This window comes from Rhinoraja longicauda, chromosome 33, assembly GCF_053455715.1.
Source record: "Rhinoraja longicauda isolate Sanriku21f chromosome 33, sRhiLon1.1, whole genome shotgun sequence".
NCBI lineage: Eukaryota > Metazoa > Chordata > Chondrichthyes > Rajiformes > Arhynchobatidae > Rhinoraja > Rhinoraja longicauda.
In genome coordinates this window covers 8,558,550-8,580,260 of record NC_135985.1, presented here as the reverse complement: position 1 = coordinate 8,580,260, position 21,711 = coordinate 8,558,550, and the positions used below count along the sequence as shown (strand labels likewise).

The window sequence follows — 21,711 nt, the reverse complement described above, 5'->3', positions numbered from 1 at the left end:
GAGAGCGACCCTGAGCTGCTATCTACCTCATTGGAGACCCTCGGACTATCTTTAATTGGACTTTACTAGATTTTAGTTTAGTTTAGTTTAGAGATCCAGTGCGGAAACAGGCCCTTCAGCCCACCGGGTCCGTACCGACCAGCGACCCCCACACATTAACACTATCCTACACACACTAGGGACTATTTAACATTTACACCAAGCCAATTAACCTAAAACCTGTACGTCTTTGGAGTGTGGGAGGAAACCAAGGATCTCGGAGAAAACCCACGCAGGTCACGGGGAGAACGTGCAAACTCCGTACAGACGGCACCCGTAGTCAGGATTGAACCTGGATCTCTTGCGCTGTAAGGTAGTAGCTCTACTGCTATGGCACCTTGCTGCCCTTATCTGGCACTAAACATTATTCCCTATATCAGGTATGTACCTGTACACCATGATGGCTGGACTGTAATCATCTATTGTCTTTTCCGTTGACTGGTTGGCACGCAACAAAAGCTTTTGATTGTGCCTCGGTACATGTGACAATAAACTAAGCTATTTACCAGAAAAATAAACAACATAAACATGTTCATCCCACCAAGGGAATAATTCAGCCACATGTACCGACCTCAACACAGATGCACTTCAAGTCCCAGATAAACAAAACCAAAACTTCAGGGATGCCTAATATTCTTTCTAAATTAAGGAAAGTGGGGGACAAAAATAGTAAGGTGTGGTAATTATTATGAATGCTAGCTCTGTCTCCTCAAACTTGAAGCAATAACTCAATTAGCCTACAAACCTGTACGTCTTTGGAGTGTGGGAGAAAACCAAAGATCTCCCACGTGGTCACGGGGAGAACGTACAAACTCTGTACAGATAGCAGGATCGAACCTGAGTCTTTAGCGAGAGGGAGAGATAGATCAACCATGATTGAATGGCGAAGCAGACTTGATGGCCGAATGGCCTAATTCTGCTCCTATAGCTTATGAACTTATGCTGTTCCTCATTGAAAGAAGTAATTTCCTCTGCAAGAAACATTTCCTGTAGAGCACCTCCGCTACTTGCAATGTTGGGCGCCTGGTTTGAGCCAATGTTCTGGAACAGCTCAGTCCTCTCCTGCAATTCATTCCATCTCACATCGATGTCGGCACATTACCTCTGCTGCTAATTCCCACATTGGCCTCATGTTCACACCACTCATACCTGATTTAGTTTCCATTTCTTGACATTTCTATTTTCATCACAGATGGCCAGCAAGTTGGCTTCCACAGCGACTTCATTCATGACTCCTCTTTTTTTCCGTTTAGTTTAGATACAGTGTGGAAGACACAGGCCCTTCGGCCCACCGAGTCCGCGCCGACCAGCGACCCCCACGCACTGACACTACCCTACACACACTAGGGACAATGTACAATGATACCAAGCAAATTAACCTACAAACCTGTACGTCTTTGGAGTGTGGGAGAAAACCGAAGATCTTGGTGAAAACCCACGTGGTCACGGGGAGAACGTACAAACTCTGTATAGATAGCAGGATCGAACCTGAGTCTTTAACGTTGTAAGGCAGCAACTCTACTGCTGCGCCACCGTGCCGCCCTTTCATCCACACCATCTTGTGATGTGCCATATCTAGTTGAAATGATCTCGTCTCCTATACTTCTCTACACTTTTTTTACTGGCACACAAACCCTGCATACTTAATTTAATTTCCCCAGTTTCTCCATCTCCATTGTATTGGTCTTAGTTTAGAGATACAGCATGGAAACAGGCCCTTTGGCCCACTGAGTCCAGGCCCACCATCGATCACCTGTGCACACCAGTTATATGTTGTCCCACTATCTCATCCACTCCCTGCACAATGGGGGCAATTTGATGAGGCCAATTAACAAACAAACCTGCGACTTAAGTTCACTTTATCTTCCACCTGAGCAGAACTCGTGCTTTGGGATTTAACACGGTAATGAAGGATGAATTTAACAATTGCAGACAACTGTTTTTTATCTCCATGGATGTTTACTGTATCCTTCTGTTCCAGCATTCACAAACTGGCTCCAAAATGCCAACTTTAAAGAAATCGTTATTTTTGCGATTTTCAAAGATATTCTGTGTGTTCTCCTCTCTCCACTTTCTCTCTGCCACTTGAAACAAAACTGGTCTTTTCAACTTTCCAGTTCTGACCCAAAATGTCAAGTCTGCCTCACTGCCCACTGATGCTACTTGACCTGCTGGGCACTGCTGACATTTGCTGCTTTTGTTTCTGGTTACACTGTTCTGGACCCGTCTCGCTCAGAAGATCTTTCAAGCTTTTCAACTGCCTCCACATTGCATCGCAGTGCTCTTTTTCAAAAGCCCAAGTGAAATTGTGTGAGATTCAGATGATTCAGTGATTCTACATATAACAACAGGCTTGTATTGTACATGCAAAAATCCTGCCCCAGTCTCACCTTCCACACCAAGCACATCTGTGCCAGATCGAATTGAAATGATCTCACCTACCCCCTGTGCACTCCTTTACTGGCACACTGGCTCTCCAATAATCCAATTTTACTTTATTTTACTTTAGAGATACAGCCCTTCGGCCCACCGAGTCCGTGCCGACCGGCGATCATCCCGTACCCAAGCACTATCCTACACAATTTACAGTTTTACTGAAGCCAATTAACCTACAAACCTGTGCGTCTTTGGAGTGTGGGGGTAAACCGGAGCGCCCGGAGAAAACCCACGCGGTCACAGGAAGACAGAACCTGCCGTCAGGATTGAACCCGGGTCTCTGGTGCTGCAAGGCAGCAACTCTGCCGCTGTGCCACCAGTTCCTGGACACTGCTCGAACAGATCAATTGTCTCTTTGAACGACCTGCCGTGGAGAAGTGAACATATTTCTTCCATTTTAAACGCCCCAAAGCACTCTCCACATGCTGACGCACAATGTGCAGTCCTTCCGATCAATGCGGGTAATCGCGCCCACATCCAACAGCGCGGCCTGCTGTGCTTTGCAGGTGTGGTTCACAGCTTCTGGTCGTCCTTCACAGAGATTTCATTAATGAGCACCTTCTGCACCGGCATGCCACTGCCATCACTACGCAATAGATTTCCCCTGGCAGATACCCCACCAGTCAGCTCCACAAATCCAGGGCTTTCTTAGAATGAGTTTAACATTCACTTCAGTCGCTCAGGGCTCTACATTGACGGTGCCAACTCTCATCATTAGGGTTGCCAACTGTCCCGTATCAGCCGGGATATCCCGTATTTTGGGATAAACTGATTTGTCCCGTATGAGACCGCCCTTGTCCCGTATTAGGCCCAGGGGGCGCTGTAGGCCCAGACGCTGTAGGTCCGGACAGTGTAGGTCTAGACAATGTAGGTCCGGAGGCCCGGCCGCTGCCTAACGGAGGTTGCATAGCAACCCGCCTCCCGGCCCGGGCGGCTGCCATTGGTGGAGCGGGAGCACGTGGCCGCTGGCAGGGTGAGGTCACGTGGGGCGCGGGGTGGTGACATCACCTTGTCCCGTATTTGGAAGTGAGATAGTTGGCAATCCTACTCATCACAAACTCGCTACAAGTCCCTGTCCAGCACAAGCCCTGCTGTGGTTTAGAGATAGAGCGTGAAAACGGGACCTTCCACCCCACCGAGTCCACACCGACCAGTGATCATCCGTACACCGCGTCTACCCTGCACACCAGGGACCATTTACAGAGGGCGATTAACCTTCAAACCTGCACGCCTTTGGAATGTGGGAGGAAACTGGAGCACCCAGAGGAAACCCACGTGGTCACAGGGAGAACGTGTAAACTCCGCGCAGACAGCACCCTGAGTCAGGATCGAACCGGGGTCTCTGGCGCTGTAAGGCAGCAACTCTCCCATTGCTCTTTAATCATCTGATCTTTCCTCAATAACTTTATGACTATGACTCTATGACTACTTAGCAAATCAACCTTCAGCCCAGCTTCTGCCTCACCCCTGCACTGCAGGATCTGCCACTGACTGTGGAGATCTCCTTTTAGCCCAAGCGTCATATCACTTGCCAGATCGAGCACTGTCAGATTCCACTGGAATGGTGGCGGTCTTGCCGAGGCAGCTGCCTACCTCTGCCGCCTTCTCTCCGGTGACGCGCTTTAGTTTAGCCCAGAGATACAGCATGGAAACAGGCCCCTCGGCCCATCGAGCCCATGCCATCCATTGATCGCCCGTTGGAATCCTCTTCAATTGCCCCAATGCCATTGACGTGAGATGCAGCAGCCGATAATTCCCCAGATTCCCTCTACTTTCCTTCTTAAATTAAGGACCAACATTAGCTACTCTCCGGTCCTCCGAGTCCGAGCCTATGTCTAGACGAGGCGAAAGATCGTCAAGGCGGTCAAAATTAAAATGCAGTTCCCCAATTCATATTGTGCTGCTTCAAGCAGTAACCTTACACTGATTTCATGCTGCACTGACCTACGATATGATCTATAATTCCAATAAATTAAAATGGCCATCTTAATCACACCTGACCAAAAATAATAAGATTGCAAGATCATTTATACGGTCTTCAGGGGAGAATGTAGATATTTTATGTACTCTGTACTTAATTTTAACCAGTTTAATATTTCAACAGGACATCATTTTAGATATGCAATAGAGACATTAATTCAAACTTCATTGTGAACGACCCTGTCTTAATGGGCTTTCAGCCGTTGAAGTTGAGATTTTAGTATTTATGAACATCGTGTCAGTCCTACACAGCACAGCTTGGGTGGGCCATTACAATGAATGATGAACATATCTCTTCTCCTAGACCCCCTGTAGACAGCTCACCTGAAATGGAAGTGCAGGGGTATTATCCTAACTACATCTGAAATTGGATTTTGAAAATTGAGACGGGGAACTCAATATTTTCTTTTCCTAAACGCAATCTGAGCAAGGCATCGCAGCATGCCCGAGTGGTAACAGTCTTCTGCATCACAAGACAGTTGGTCGCTGCTTTGCGAATGCAATTTGCCAGGTGTCGAGCTACCACCTTCAGCTGGCGGCTGGGAGAGGAGGCACCGTGCGTTACACTCCTCCCCGCGAGCAGGGGGAATTGGCAGGGTAGCAAGGGCCCGCAGCAGTGAGATGTTTCAACCGCAGAGCAGGTCAATAGACAATAGACAATAAACAATAGGTGCAGGAGTAGGCCATTCGGCCCTTCGAGCCAGCACCACCATTCAATGTGATCATGGCTGATCATTCTCAATCAGTACCCCGTTCCTGCCTTCTCCCCATACCCCATGACTCCGCTATCCTTAAGAGCTCTATCTAGCTCTCTCTTGAAAGCATCCAGAGAATTGGCCTCCACTGCCTTCTGAGGCAGAGAATTCCACAGATTCACAACTCTCTGACTGAAAACGTTTTTCCTCATCTCAGTTCTAAATGGCCTACCCCTTATTCCTAAACTGTGGCCCCTTGTTCTGGACTCCCAACATTGGGAACATGTTTCCTGCCTCTAATGTCCAACCCCTTAATAATCTTATACGTTTCGATAAGATCTCCTCTCATCCTTCTAAATTCCAGTGTGTACAAGCCCAGTCGCTCCAGTCTTTCAACATATGACAGTCCCGCCATTCCGGGAATTAACCTAGTAAATCTACGCTGCACGCCCTCAATAGCAAGAATATCCTTCCTCAAATTTGGAGACCAAAACTGCACACAGTACTTCAGGTGCGGTCTCACTAGGGCCCTGTACAACTGCAGAAGGACCTCTTTGCTCCTTTACTCAACTCCTCTTGTTATGAAGGCCAACATTCCATTGACTTTCTTCACTGCCTGCTGTACCTGCATGCTTCCTTTCAGTGACTGATGCACTAGGACACCCAGATCTCGTTGTACGTCCCCTTTTCCTAACTTGACACCATTCAGATAATACTCTGCCTTCCTATTCTTACCACCAAAGTGGATAACCTCACATTTATTGAGTGTTATAAACCAACTTACGACAAGAACATTAAACTGTTCAGAAATATATTCAAGTTTAGCTTTTAGTTTAAAGATGCAGTGTGGAAACAGGCCCTTCGGCCCACCCAGTCCTTGCCGACCAGCGATCCCGGCACACTAACGCTAGTCCTGCACACATTAGGGACAATTTACACTTATACCAAGCAAATTAGCCTACAAACCTGTATGTTTTTGGAATGGAGGGAGGAAACCGGAGCACCCAGAGAAAACCCACGCAGGTCACGGGGAGAACATACAAACTCCGTACAGGCAGCACCCGTAGTCAGGATCGAACGCAGGTCTCTGGCGCTGTAAGGCAGCAACTCTACCACTGCGACACCTTCCAACCCTTCTGCAGTCCCTTCCTACACCAGTTTATGTACTCCTGTTTTAGCATCCCTCTGAGGCCCTGGTTTACCAAACAACTTTGCTTTCTTTCTGTGGCATTGCCAAAATCACCTTCGTTGGTTGCGTTACACATTTAACCAATTTTCATTGCTGAAAGCCCCACTGAGAATAACAACCTTTACACTGTAACAAGAAATATCCCCCATTACATGGCCAGGTCTCCTCAGCACAGGCCCACATGTGGGGAGCGCAACGTTCCAACAGTGAATGCTGTCAGGAACTCACTCAGATGGTGGTGGGTGATTGGACTGAGCTGCCAGAGGAGGTAGTTGAGGCAGGTACGATCACAACATTTAAAAGACATTTGGGCAGGTACATTGATAGGAAAGGTTTAGAGGGATTTGGGCCAAACATGGGCAAAGGGGATTAGCTTAGATGGGGCAACTTGGGCAGCATGGACCAGTTGGCCTGATGGGCCTGTTTCCATGCTGTACGGCTCTATGATTCTGTGGGTTTTCCCCATGTGCTCTGGTTTCCTCCCACAATCCAAAGACGTACAGGTTCGTAGGTTCGGTAAATTGTCCATCGTGTGTCGGATAGTGCTAGTGTACTGGGATCATTGGTCGGCGCGGGCACGGTGGGCCGAAAGGCCTATTTCCACGCTCCATCTCCGAACTGAAACTTAGAGTTTCAGAGCACAAAAAATCTAAAAGGAATGTACAGAGATTATTTATCACTAGATCAATGATGCAGAGGAGTTAATTTGATTTGCTCCTAACTGTTTTACCTGACAGAGTTCATCACACGCACAACCTACCTGATTATAGGCCAAATTAAGCAGCCCAGCACTTATTTCCCCAGTGTGAACGAGGGTGTAATCACACTGCACCGTTAGGGACTGCATCAAGCTAATCAATGCGAACTGTACACAGCTGAGCTCCACACTGCAACAGACTCCATTAGAAGGTGACCCACACTGCCGCAAGGATGAATCAGAGCTGGACTCATCAGGCATCTGCTGTCTGCGTTCGATCGAGTTATCTAGAGACCAGCCATCAATACTCATCCGCAATCAGATCAGGCGACAGGCGAGCTGACTGACGGCATCTCCTCCACGTCATCTGCTCGGCAAAGCGACTGAAAATACATTCAACGCTTGGAGTGCAATAACTAGTCTTGTACAAATCAGACCTGGGATCAATAAATGCAGATAAAGTCCTTTGTTGCATGAGGTTGAGGAAGGAATTGCAGATGCTGGTTTACACCTGTGCACTTGTACGCCCACTGCAAGGAAATATACGCAGCCATATTCACTTTGGGAATCGCCGGGGAATTAGCATTTGCAACTTAGTCAAGCTGCAGATGGACACAAAGTGCTGGAGTAACTCAGCGGGACAGGCAGCCTCTCTGGAGAGAAGGAATGGGTGAGACTGAAGGAGGGTCTCGGCCCGAAACGTCCCCCATTCCTTCTCTCCAGAGGTGCTGCCTGTCCCGCTGAATTACTCCAGCGTTTTGTGTCTCTCTTTGTTGCATGATGTTTGTGTACCAATAGCATCCAGTGCAGACGAAGGAAGTCTTTTACCTGAATAACCATCGCCATTTTTATACATGAGCAGCCGGCAGAGTAGTGAACCTCCTCCAGACTAGTGAACTGCACACATTAATGTTGACTAAAAGTGTTGCACCTCTCGACCCGTGTTGCCATGGTATCACACATTCAATTTGCTCTGAAATTGCTCCCTCTTCCATTCTCCCCTCACAGTACGGACCTAGATGACTTACCAATTTAGAAGACTGTCCTTTCCTCTGAGGACCAGAGGCTAGTCCAAGGCTGGAAGCGCTCGGCCGCAAGAACGCCTGATGAAAGGACACAGCGCATTGTTCAGCCTCAATACCAGGCAGCAGCATTCATAATTGACAAAAGAACAAATAGACTAAAAAAAAAAGATCATTCCCAACAATAAGAGTGCTCTTCTGAGATTAAACCTCTTTGTTGGAAGAGTGCTGAAGATGTACTTGTAGCTGCTTCGTACCATACTTGATGCATGCAGGCGATGTTTCACAGTTTAGTTTACAGTTCAGTTTATTTACAGTCACGTGTACCGGGGTACAGTGGAAAGCTTTTGTTGCGTGCTCTCCAGCCAGCGGGGAGACAATGCACGATTACAATCGAGCCATTTCCAGTGTGGAGATACATGATAAGGGGATGCTGCCTGACCTGCTGAGTTACTCCAGCATTTTGTGAATAAATGCCTTCGATTTTAGTACCAGCATCTGCAGTTATTTTCTTACAGGGTAAGGGGAATAACGGTTTAGTGCAAGGTAGAGCCTGCAAAGTCCGGTCAAGGATAGTCCGAGGGTCGCCAATGAGGTAGGTAGCAGTTCAAGACTGTGCGGGGTCATGTGAGCCAAACATCCCGATGGTTAAAAATGCCCACAAGGTTCAGAGCTGGAATGCGATGTGGTTTGTGTGTAACACGTTCAGCTGCGAGAGTGAAATGCACAAATCTGTCTGGTGCCAGCAGGAAGAGGATTCACTCAACCAACACAGTCGTAGTTTTGTTGATAATACAAAGGAAAAGGGCAAAGAGGAACGACAAAAGTCACCAGACGCACAATGGAAAGTAGAAAGCAATTAGGACACTAATCAGCGGCATTTTTGCAGACAAAATGGTATTTGTACACACACCAATTAAAAACCAAGCTAGATTTATCAACAATATTTATTCCAACCATATACCGCTCACTCTCTTTTGCTTTGATTTTGTGACCAATCAATTTCTAATTTACTGAACTAATAAAACTGGAGAGCATCAAAATTAAAATTTTAAAAATGTAAAATTCTAAATTGTAATTTGGAGGGTAATCTTGTCTGTTAGGGACGAGGCTGATTTATTCCGTCTGGCATGGCCAAGATCGGCGGATTTGCTAATCAGAAACCGCAATCTATTCTCAGTATAAATTATCAATGCAATATTAATACAGAGATTAGCTTCAATGATAACAATCATCAGTATTCTGCAGCAGTGACATCGGCCCTGGTTCCCTCGTCGTCTCCGTAGTGTTGAAGAGGCGCAGGCTGTGGTGATGATGGTAGCGTGGCAGAGAAACTGTCTTGGACCTTGTTTTGCAGAGTTTTTAAAAGCCAACTCGGGAGTGGCACTGGCTGGGGGACAGCCCCCCCCCAGTGGGAACAAGGATCACAGACACAATCCATCTGCGATGTGAAGTCAAATCCATCCGTGCCTCGTGTGCCAGTCTCTCACAGTGGGAGATGCCAGGGGTAGGCGGGCAGGGTGACAGCATCTTCGCACTCCGCCAACCGGCTACGAGAAAGGCTTCCAGGCTTGTTTGACTGGCGCCAGCCCCAGAGTTGCCAAAGTGCCGCAGAGACAGCAGAAGCATTTGTCCCACAAAAACGCAGGGAAGAAACAAAAAAAAAAAAAACGCCCGCCTGTCAAAACACTGATCCCACGAACAACAAAGTGCTGCAGGAACTCAGCGGTTCAGCCAGCCGGCAACTGTAGAGGGAATGGGCGGGTTTGGAACCTTTTACAGACCAACGGGAATAGGGAGGGGTGGGGGAGGAGCTGGAATAAACAGCCGAGAGCGGGCCAAAGGTTGGCAAGTGATAGGGTAATGCTGGAGTAACTCAGGGGGACAGGCAGCAACTCTGGAGAGAAGGAATGGATGACGTTTTGGGTGGAGACCCTTGTAGGTGGGTACAGGTGGGGTGAGGGGAGGGGGTTGATTGGGAGATGGGTGGAGTAGGCGATAAAAGCTGGAGGTGAAAAGGGGAAAAAAAGAGTGTCAGATAAGGAGTGAATAGGAGGAGTGTAAAGCTTTATGGAGAGGGGTAGAAAAGGGGAGATATGGGACTCGGGAAAGGGAGATTAGCGCCTGGAGCAGGGGAAAACGGCAGGGTGACTGAGGTAGTGGGGACATCTTGAAATTGGAGAATTCCAAATTCCTACTCCCGTAACCTCTCAGCTATTGTCAAACATTAGCTACTTTGTCTTAAAAATATCCAAAATATTTAAAAAAAAAAAAAAAAAAAAAAAAAAAATATCCAAAGACTGCTTTCATTACCCTTGAGCAAGAGAAAGATCCTTTTCATAAGTTTAGAAGGGCAGAATTTGGCCATTCCGCCCATCAGGTCTACTTCGCCATTCACGCATGGCTGATCTATCTTTCCCTCTCAACCCCGTTCTACTGCCTTCTCCTCATAACCATTGACACCCGTAGTAATCAAGAATCTGTCAACCTCTGCCTTAAAATTATCCATTGATGGCCTCCACAGCCTTCTGTGGACAATGAATTCCACAGATTCACCGCCCTTTGTCTAAAGAAATTCCTCCTCATCTCCTTTCGAAAGGTACAACCTTGAATTCTGAGTCTGTGACCCTCTGGTCCTAGACTCTCCCACTAGTGGAAACATCCTCTCCACATCCACTCCTCTTTCAGTATTCGGTAAATTTCAATGAGTTTCCCCCTCACCCTTCTACGCTCCAGCGAGTACAGGCACAGTTCGGCTCCGTTTAGTTTATTGCCACGTGTACCGAGGCACAGTGAAAAGCTTTTTGTGGCTCGCTGACCAGTCAGCAGAAAAACAATGCATGATCACAGTCAACTCATTTACAGTGTATAGACACATGGTCAGGGAATAACGTTTGATGCAAGATAAAGCCAGCAAAGTCTGGTCAAGGATAGTCAGAGGGACATAGTTTAAGAAGATCATAGTTAACGTAGAAAATGTTGCTGTGGGAATACAGGTTTAAGAGTGCGGAGCGATTGTAATGCGAGTTTGTAGATCTGCTTCTGAGGCTAGCACGCAAATAGTTGCCTGGGTTGGGCGCCATCTTAGATTTAGATTTTTAGATTTAGAGATACAGCGTGGAAACAGGCCCTTCGGCCCACCGAGTCCGCGCCGCCCAGCGATCCCCGCACATTAACACTATCCTACACACACTAGGGACAATTTTTACACATTACCCAGTCAATTAACCTACATGCCTGTACGCCTTTGGAGTGTGGGAGGAAACCGAAGATCTCGGAGAAAACCCACGCAGGTCACGGGGAGAACGTACAAACTCCGTACAGACGGCGCCCATAGTCAGGATCGAACCTGAGTCTCCGGCGCTGCGTTCGCTGTAAGGCAGCAACTCTACCGCTGCGCCACCGTGCCGCCATGGTTCCTTGGAAGCCATGGTTTTCATAAGTGCATTCAAAAGCTCATCGTTGTCTCTTTCCTTGTCTTGGATGGGCAACCTTTCAATTCTGAACAATAACCCTTAGTTTGAGATTCTCTCTGAAGAAAACATCCTTTCCTCACCCACCCTGCCAAGGCCCCTTATATTCAAAACTAATTTCATTGCCTCCCACTGCTATCTAGGGGCAGATTGAGCCATTTCTTTAAGCAAACAGCAACACTCCCTATGGAACTGAACCCTCTTTAACCAAACCACAGCATATGAAAAGAGTTTAAAATTTATTCAAAATGAGCTTCTGGGCTCCATTTCAGTTTTAATTTTATTAATAGGTTCCCTTATTTTAATGAAAGAAAGTTAGAAAATGTGCACCCTTGCTTTGGAATATTTCCTCCAGCGCACACAAAGCTGCTTTATAGAAACATCTTCATCACAGCAAACTGTGCAGATAGATTCTGTCCGAAAATTAAATTCCATGCAAAAATCCCACAAACAGCGCAATTGATTAATAAGGGCATCAAAAGTTACAGGGTGACAGCAGTTGATTGGGGTTGACAAGTAAAATGAGATCAAAATATGATTGAATGGCGGAGCAGATGCGATGGGCTGAATGGCCTAATTCTGCCCCAATATCTTATGGTCTTACGGTCCATGAGTAAGGAACGAGATGAGAAAGCCTAGGATCTTCAGTTCAAACACAACCAGAAGGAAAGGAGTTTAATTCAATGATGCATTGATATAGTGGGTAGCTCAAGGAAAGTAGGTACCATCACACCGTTTAAGAAACATTTAGACAGGTACATGGAGAGGACGGGTTTAGAGGGATACGGGCCAAATGCAGGCAGGTGCGACTAGTGTAGATGGGACGTGTTGGCCGGTGTTGGCTGGCCTGTTTCCACGCTGTAAGACTCTATGACTATAAATCTAATAAGATCTTGTATGTGCCAGGGAGGTTGTGGCATTATTTAACTGATTAATGTTGGTTTTCAGAGGTGTATGCTGAAGACAAATTTGCTGTCCTTCCTATGTCATAGGGCTTCAGCCCAACTTGTCCATGCCAACCAAGTTGGCATACTGAGCCAGCCAGCCACATTTCCTGCCTTTGGCCCATAGCCCACTAAAACCTCCCGAGATGCTGCCTGACCTGCTGAGTTACTCCAGCATTTTGTGAATAAGCCCACTAAAACCTTCCGGTTAATGTATCTCCGAACTATCGGAGTGGTCGGACAACCCGAGTTTTCCCCGGATGCTCCGGATTCCTCCCGCACTCCAAAGAGGTGCAGGTTTATAGGATAATTAGTTTCTGTAAATTGTAAATTGTCCCTAGAGTGCAGGATGGTCCTGATGTACAGGGTGATCGCTGGTCGGAGTGGACTCGGTGGGCCGAAGGGCTTGTCTCCACGCTGTATCTCAAAACTAAACTAAAATCTTAATTGTAGGAAGGAACTGCAAATGCTGGTTTACACCGAAGAAAGACCCAAAATGCTGGAGTAATTCAGCGGGACAGGCAGCGTCTCTGGAGAGAAGGAATGGGTGACGTTTCGGGTCGAGACCCTTCTTCATAAACGTAGTTAGTTTTTTGAATTCTCCAACCACTATTTGAAGGCAGATCTTGGAATCGTTAAACTGTTCTCCTGGTAATATAATCCATATACACGGCTTGTGGCCTGTACCCAAGGCCATCAGCTGTGCCTCAGTCAGTGGAAATCTCACTGTTGAGTTATAAGGATCTTGGTTCGTGTTCCACTCGAGAGGTCTGAACCTAATTATCCAAGCTAACACTCTGGTGTGGTACAGAGAGAGTGCTGTATAGTCCCAGACCCACCCTTCAATGCAATCTTAAACTAGAGCGCTCTCTGACAAACTTCAACAAACCTAGCTACTATGTCAAAGACAAGTGAAGTTATCCAAGGACTGCTAAGTCACATTTATCCCTCAATGGACATTCCTAAACAGATCATCAGCCTGCAGAAGGATCCCAAAATGAAACCTCGTCTGTCCATTCACTCCACAGATGCTGCCTGACCCACTGAGTTTAGTTTAGTTTAGAGATACAGCACGGAAACAGGCCCTTCGACCCACCTCATCCACGCCAACCAGCGATCTCTGCACATTTACATTATCCTACATACGCAGATACAGGGACAATTTACATTTACACCAAGCCAATTCATCGGCAAACCTTTGGAGTGTGAGAGGAAACCGGAGATCCCAGAGAAAACCCTCGTAGGTCACGGGGAGAACGTACAAACTGTGTACAGACAAGCACCCATGGTCAGGCCTTTGGCACTGTAAGGCAGCAACTCTACCGAGACGCCACCATAACAGGGAAAAAATTTAATTGGAACCTGTGGAGCAACTTTTTTCAGAAGTGTTGGTTATATGGAGCAATCTGCCAGGGGAAGTAGTTGAGGCAGGTTAAAACAAAACATGCCAACAAAGATGCCCCATCTAAGCTAGTCCCATTTGCTAGCGTTTGGGCCATATCCCTCTCAACCTTTCCTATCCACGAACCTGTCCAAACATAGAAACATAGAAAATAGGTGCAGGGGTAGGTCATTCGGCCCTACGAGCCAGCACCGCCATTCAATATGATCATGGCTGATCATCCACAATCAGTACCCCGTCCCTGCTTTCTCCCCATATCGCTTGATTCCTTTAGCCCTAAGAGCTATATCGAACTCCCTCTTGAAAACATCCAGTGAATTGGCCTCCACTGCCTTCTGTGGCAGAGAATTCCACAGATTCACAACTCTCTGGGTGAAAATATTTTTCCTCATCTCAGTCCTAAATGGCTTACCCCTTATTCTGGTTCTGGACTCCCCCAACATCAGGAACATTTTTCCTGCTTCTAGCCTGTCCAATGCCTGAAGAACTTTATATGTTGGTGCATGTGACAATAAACTGACCTTGAAACCTTGAAGATCCCCTCTCATCCTTCTAAATTCCATTGAATATAAGCCCAGTCGATCCACTCTTTCATCGTATGTCAGTCTCGCCATCCCGGGAATTAACTTGGTGAACCTACGCTACACTCCCTCAATAGCAAACATCTTTCGAATGCTTTTATTACATCTGCCTCAACTACCTTCTCTGGCAGCTGATTCCATCGGCCCACCACCCTCTGTGTGGAACAGTTGCTGCTCAGGTTTAAGCTAAACATTACCCCTCTCACCTGTACATGTTTCGTCTCCCTGCTCATGCAGTGACTATTGTGATTGAGGAAATGAAGGTATCATCACACTAATCTTTTGGATAAACTGTTTGGAGAGGGCATTGAATCGGGAGTGATTAAGCAGGCTACAACTCTAATCTCAAGTATCACAAAATGCTGGAGTAACTCAACGGGACAGGCAGCATCTCTGGAGAGAAGGAATGGGTGACGTTTCGGGTCGAGACCCTTCTGAAGAATTTTCCTACACAACTCTAATCTCAAATTCAGAAGAATGAGAGATCCCATTGTCACACAAAATTCTCAAGGGTTGATAGGGTCGAAGGAAGCAAGACCCAATTTTGTCTCCCAATTTTCCTATTCTCTATGTTAGTGAATCTTCAGAATTCTCTTTCTTGAAGAATTGTGGAGGCACATCAAAGACCTACAGGTAAAGATTGTTTATTGTCCCTAGTGTGTAGGATAGTGTTAGTGTATGGGTTGATCGCTGGTCTGAGCAGACTCGGTACGCCGAAGAGCCTGTTTCCGTGCTGTAACTCTACACTAAACTAAATGGGACTAGCCCAGTATTCCGACTCAGTCGGCATGGACAAGGCGGGCTGAAGGGTCTGTTTCTGTGCTGCATACCTCCATGTTATCTGTAAGCCCATTCCTTCTCTCCAGAGATGCTGCCAGTCCCGCTGAGTTACTCCAGCATTTTGTGTCTATCTTCGATCTAAACCAGCATCTGCAGTTCTTTTTATTCACAAAATGCTGGAGTAACTCAGCAGGTCAGGCAGCATCTCGGGAGAGAAGGAATGGGTGACGTTTCGGGTCGAGACCCTTCTTCAGACTGATGTCAGGGGGGCGGGACAAAGGAAGGATATAGGTGGAGACAGGAAGATAGAGGGAGATCTGGGAAGGAGGAGGGGAAGGGAGGGACAGAGGAACTATCTAAATTGGAGAAGTCGATGTTCATACCACTGGGCTGCAAACTGCCCAGGCGAAATATGAGGTGCTGTTCCTCCAATTTCCGGTGGGCCTCAATATGGCACTGGAGGAGGCCCATGACAGAAAGGTCAGACTGGGAATGGGAGGGGGAGTTGAAGTGCTCGGCCACCGGGAGATCAGTTTGGTTAATGCGGACCGAGCGCAGGTGTTCAGCGAAGCGATCGCCGAGCCTGCGCTTGGTTTCGCCGATGTAAATAAAGTTCTTTCCTCCACACATATCCAAGCTCTGGTTTGTTTATGGACTTTAGCTGGGATTGTGACGTCGAACAGCAATGTGAATGTGTTTCAAAACCGTCACATCGTGTCAAGTTGGGATCTGGCTCAAAGCACCCACTGAGGACCGGGTGAGTGGCAGGTGGTCCAGGATGGCACTTGGTTTTTACAGCGTGGCATGAAGGGCATTTTAATTAGGTGACCTGCCAACCACTGAAGAGCAGGCAGCAGGTGTGGAAACTCAATGACAAATACTGAAAGGTTACCTTCTCCCCTCCCCGCCACACCTCCTTTCTAATTAATTAAAAACAATTCTCACATGAGTGATGGGTTCCGGCTTAATCCTTACTCCACAAGTGGCCACATTTCCATTCAATTCCCCTGTGATCGAGTGGTGGAGTAAAAGCATTTAAATCACAATTTCATTCTTACTTTAGCCGCCTTGGATTTATGTCTGTGATCTTTTTGGCGAGTACCAGAATCAATACTTTTATCAGCGTTTGGAAGTGAAGTATGAGGAGATCATGCGGACCAGAGGAACGGAGCCTCATATTGCACTTGGGTTGGCTTGCTGGTTGTTCCAAGGGAAGGAACAACAAAAGGTCATCAAAGAGACCAAGAATAGAACTCCTCCCCCCCCCCCCTCTCTCCCCCTGGCACCACGTGGACTCAAACCTATTTCTCCCTTCCCACAAAAATATCTTCCTCTGGCTTCACAATTCTTCAATCCTTATCCCACATCTTTTGTCTTTTCATCTCTGGCTTTTGCCCAACCATCTGCTTTTCAACTCCCCCTCACCTGTATCCACCTTGCCCTCACCACACTTTGTCCTGCCCCTCCTCTCCTCCAGCTTTTGTCCCCCCTCCCCATCACAATCAGTCTGAAGCGTGGCGCAGCGGTAGAGTTGCTGCCTGACAGCGCTTGCAGCGCCAGAGACCCAGGTTCGATCCCGACAATGGGCGCCGCCTGTACGGAGTTTGTACCTTCTCTCCGTGACCGCGTGGGTTTCCTCCGAGATCTTCGGTTTCCTCCCACACTCCGAAGACGTACAGGTATGTAGGTAAATTGGCTTGGTAAATGTAAAAAATGGCCCTAGTGTGTGTAGGATAGTGTTCGTGAGCGGGGATCACTGGTCGGCGCGGACCCAGTGGGCCGAAAGGTTTGTTTCCGCGCTGTATCTCTAAAACAAGTGTCCCGACCTGAAACGTCATCTAATCCATGTTCTCCAGAGATGCTACCTGACCCGTTGAGTTACTCCAGCACTGTGTCTTTTTTTTAAACCAAAAAATAGGAAAGTCTTACAAGTTTAAAGTACAGCTATCCTTCAGCCTGTTGCTTGTTCTGCATTAGAAAATCTACCTGTTGAGTCAAGGTTTTACTGTTGATGATTCAACGGCAGTAATAGTCAAAGAGAATGCTTCCGCTTGCTGAGGGTTGGGCAAAGCATCGTATACAAAACCACAGATTAACTCTGGAACAGAGGTTACTGAGGCAAGGCATCACTGAAGAAGGGTCTCGACCCGAAACATCACCCATTTCTTCTCTCCAGAGATGCTGCCTGTCCCGCTGAGTTACTCCAGCTTTTTGTGTCTACGGTTTAAACCAGCATCTGCAGTTCCTTCCTACACAAAGGTGAACGTGGCGTGGGTACTGTGTATGCATTGTAACTTTGCCAGCGCCCTTATGTGGCGACTATTTGCATACCTTGTGTATGCAAGCGTAGAATTTAACTGTGACTTGCCACATGAGACAATAAAGCATTCATTAATAACTGACCCCATCTGAGCTTTGAACAATTTCTGTGCCACTTTCCCACTCTGACGGAATCCCTTCAGTTCTGCACTCGTGTCCAATGCATGAAAGACTTTTATTTATATAACATTTATATAACAAACCTTCAGTGATGTTTTTTACTGTTCTAATGTGGGAGAAAGGGCATTGAATTTAAGCACGGCGACCTCCCACAAACAGATGTGCAGGAAAGGAACTGCAGATGCTGGTTTAAACCGAAGATAGACACAAAAAGCTGGAGTAACTCAGCGGGACAGGCGGCATCTCTGGAGAAAAGGAATAGGTGACGTTTCGGGTCGAGACCCTTCTTCAGACTGTGATATGTGACAGACACAAAAAGCTGGAGTAACTCAGCGGGACAGGCGGCATCTCTGGAGAAAAGGAATAGGTGACGTTTCGGGTCGAGACCCTTCTTCAGACTGTGATATGTGACAGACACAAAAAGCTGGAGTAACTCAGCGGAACAGGTTACTCCGGCATTTTGCGTCTATCTTCGGTTCAAACCAGCACCTGCAGTTTCTTCCTTACACATCCCTGGGTGCAAGTTGTTAGTTAATCCTCATGGCTCAAGTTTTACTTTGCCATTTAACAAACTAGATGATAGTCACAAAATGCTGGAGTAACTCAGCGGGGCAGGTAGCATCTCTGGAGAGAAGGAATGGGTGACGATTCGGGTCGAGACCCTTCTTCAGACTGAAGAAGTTGTATCTCTCTTCAGTGTAAGCCAGCATCTGCAGTTCCAACCTACTAACTATCTAGATGTGCGGGCTTCTGACACGGCACGAATCAACACTCCAGCTTTTTGTGCCAATCCAGTACAAAATCCTCCTCATAACCTACAAAGCCCTCCATAACCTGGCCCCATCCTACCTGACCGACCTCCTCCACAGGCACACTCCCACCTGCACCCTCCGCTCTGCTGCTGCCAATCTCCTATCCGCCCACATCCGGACCAAACTCAGATCCTGGGGGGACAGGGCTTTCTCCATCGCTGCTCCCACCCTATGGAACTCACTACCCCAAACCGTTAGAGACTCTCCTCCACACTCACCACATTCAAAACATCGCTGAAGTCTCACCTGTTCAGTACTGCCTTCAACCACTGAAGGTCACCTCACCTTCTGTCTCCTTTCTCTGTTCGTTTACTTATTTACTTATTTATCTATTTATTCATTTCCCTATGTTCTCTAAATCTCTGTAAAGCGACTTTGAGTATATGAAAAGCGCTATATAAATAAAATGCATTATTATTATTATTATTATTATTATTATTATTATTATTATTATTATTATTATTATTATTATTATTATTATTATCTTCGGTGTAAGCCAGCATCTGCAGTTGCTTCTTACACACACTGGCCATTTACTTAACCTGAGAGATCAAGGACTGAGATAGAGGAACAACAGCATTGGACAGTCCATTAAAAAAAAGTGTGATCACTAGTAAAGAATAGTATGGACAGAAAAAGTTAAAAAGATTTAAAATTTTAACGCGTTAAAATAATTAGATTTTGTCAAAATGATTCAGTAATTGAAGGATTTTATCCACTTTCTTGGTTGGAGAGGTTGGAGACGGTTTCCACATTGATAAAAGGACGCTTGCACTCTTAATGGCCAGACTTAACTTTCACTGGCTAGTTTAATGGGCAAATCCAGTGAAAATTACGAGAAGGCCAAGGATCAGATACCAGTAATGAGAAGCAAATGATGGAGAGATATAAATCAACCAGCAAGTCCTGGAGATTCATAACTCAAGGCATTGCTTAACGCTCTGAATCTGTTTGCCGATTTGCACATTAGTAACATCCCTGCAAATTCCAGCCCATTATATTCTTATCATCGCCCATGGCGCACATTATTTGAACATTATGAAACCAAAGTCTAGTTTGGTTTAGAGATACAGAGTGGAAACAGGCCTTTCGGCCCACTGGTTCCATGCCGACCAGCGATCCCCGTACACTAACACTATCCCATACAATCGAGGGTCAATTTACAATTTTACCAAGCCAATTAACCTACAAACCTGTACGTCTTTGGAGTGTGAGAGCAAACCGGAGCACCCGGATAAAGCCCACGCAGGTCACGGGGAGAACGTACAGGCTTTGTATAGACAGCACCAGTAGTCAGGATCGAACCGGGGTCTCTGGCGCTGTAAGGCAGCAACACTACCGCTGCGCCACCGTGCAGCCCTGGCAAACTGGTGAAGTGGGTAGAAAGGAACTACAGATGCTGGTTTATACCAAAGATAGACACAAAGATTGGTGACGTTTCAGGTCAGAACCCTTCTTCCGACCCGAAGCATTACCCATCTTTTTTCTCCCAAGATGCTGCCTGACCCACTGAGTAATTCCAGCACTTTGCTAAACTGCGAAACAGATTGGGAAAAGTCTTTGGCTCATACACAGAGAATAGAATCCCATCTGATTTCCTATTTAAATGTTATTTCTCCATTTTCTATCTTTTTATTGTGTCCTTGTTAGTAAATGTGACCAAAAGTAAATTTGTTGATTTTACTGCAGCCTAAAAACAAAAAAAAAAAACTCTCTGATAACTAAACTTTTGAAGGACATCACCAGAGAAACCTAAGAGTGGCACGGTGGCGCAGCGGTAGAGTTGCTGCCTTACAGCACCAGAGACCCGGATTCGATCCTGACTACGGGTGCTGTCTGTATGGACTTTATACGTTCTCCCCGTGACCTGCGTGGGTTTTCTCCGAGATCTCTGGTTTCCTCCCACACTCCAAAGAAGTACAGGTTCGTCGGTTAATTGGCTTGGTGTAAATGTAAAATTGTCCCTAGTGTGTGTAGGATAGTGTTAAGATAGTGTTACTCCAAAGACGTACAGGTTTGTAGGTTAATTGACTGGGTAAAATGTTTAAAAAAATTGTCCCTAGTGTGTGTAGGATAGTGTTAATGTGCGGGGATCGCTGGGCGGTGCGGACTTGGTGGGCCGAAAAGGCCTGTTTCCGCGCTGTATCTGAAATATGAAAAAATAATATGAAAATAACTGCAGATGCTGGTACAAATCGAAGGTATTTATTTCACAAAATGCTGGAGTAACTCAGCAGGTCAGGCAGCATCTCAGGAGAGAAGGAATGGGTGACGTTTCAGGTCTAGACCCTTCTTCAGATAGTGTTAATATTAATATTAGTGATAATAGTGTTAATAGTTTGGATAGTGTTAATGTGCGGGGATCGCTGATCAGTGCAGACTCGGTGGGCCGAAGGACCAGTTTCCACACTGTCTCCCTTGGAAAAAAACTTTAAAAGTATATAATTGGATCCTATCAAAATTAGATTGAGCCCATTTTGCCTCAAAATCTGAGTGAAGAGAAGATGCTAAATATTTTTCAGGTTACTGTCAGGCATTATAACAAGCTGGGGAGCAGATTGGCAGGGATAAATGAGCCACATGATGCAGATTTGGAAACGTTAGATTTATAGGTAGCTAAGACTTAACAAGGCAGGAACGTGGAAATACTTGGGCTGGAGAAAAATCCAAATTGTATTTTTTTTAATTAGTTGCAGAAAAACCTAAAGTACGTTTGTGACATTAGGAATGTACTGTAGTATCAGCCGTGACCACATCAATAATGAACCCATTTGCACACACAGGGAGGTGAATTCACCCAATGGGTTTTCATTCCGCAGACAAACGAAAGGGTCTCGAATCATATTGTGAGCAAGTTTGGGCCCCATATGTGAGGAAGGATGTGCTGGCTCTGGAAAGGGTCCAGAGCAGGTTTACAAGAATGATCCCAGGAATGGGTAGGTTAACCTATGATGAGCGTTTGTCGGCACTAGGCCTGTACTCGCTGGAGTTTAGAAGAATGAGGGGGGGGGGACCTCATTGGAACATACATAATCATGAAAGGCTTGGATAGAGTGGATGTGGAGAGGATGTTTCCACTTGTGGGAGAGTCAAGGACCAGAGGTCATAAAGTCAGAATTAAAGGGCGTTCTTTTAGGAAGCAGATGAGGAACAATTTCTTTAGTCAGAGGGTGGTGAATCTGTGGAATTCTGCCACAGAAGGCTGTGGAGGCCAAGTCAGTG

At 46.4% G+C, this 21,711-nt stretch overlaps 1 protein-coding gene across 7 annotated transcripts in view; it reads right to left on the bottom strand.

Moving 5' to 3' along the window:
* sema6d (semaphorin 6D) overlaps nucleotides 1-21,711 on the bottom strand; it is a 346,157-nt gene that overhangs the window by 265,729 nt on the left and 58,717 nt on the right. Inside the window, exon 2 of one of the 7 annotated variants that reach the window (XM_078427458.1) lies at nucleotides 8,065-8,139. The exons of the other annotated variants lie outside the window; for them this stretch is intronic. The gene's annotated coding sequence lies outside the window, so the exon portion shown is untranslated. The remainder of the gene's footprint in view (nucleotides 1-8,064; nucleotides 8,140-21,711) is intronic. 7 annotated transcript variants of the gene reach the window in all.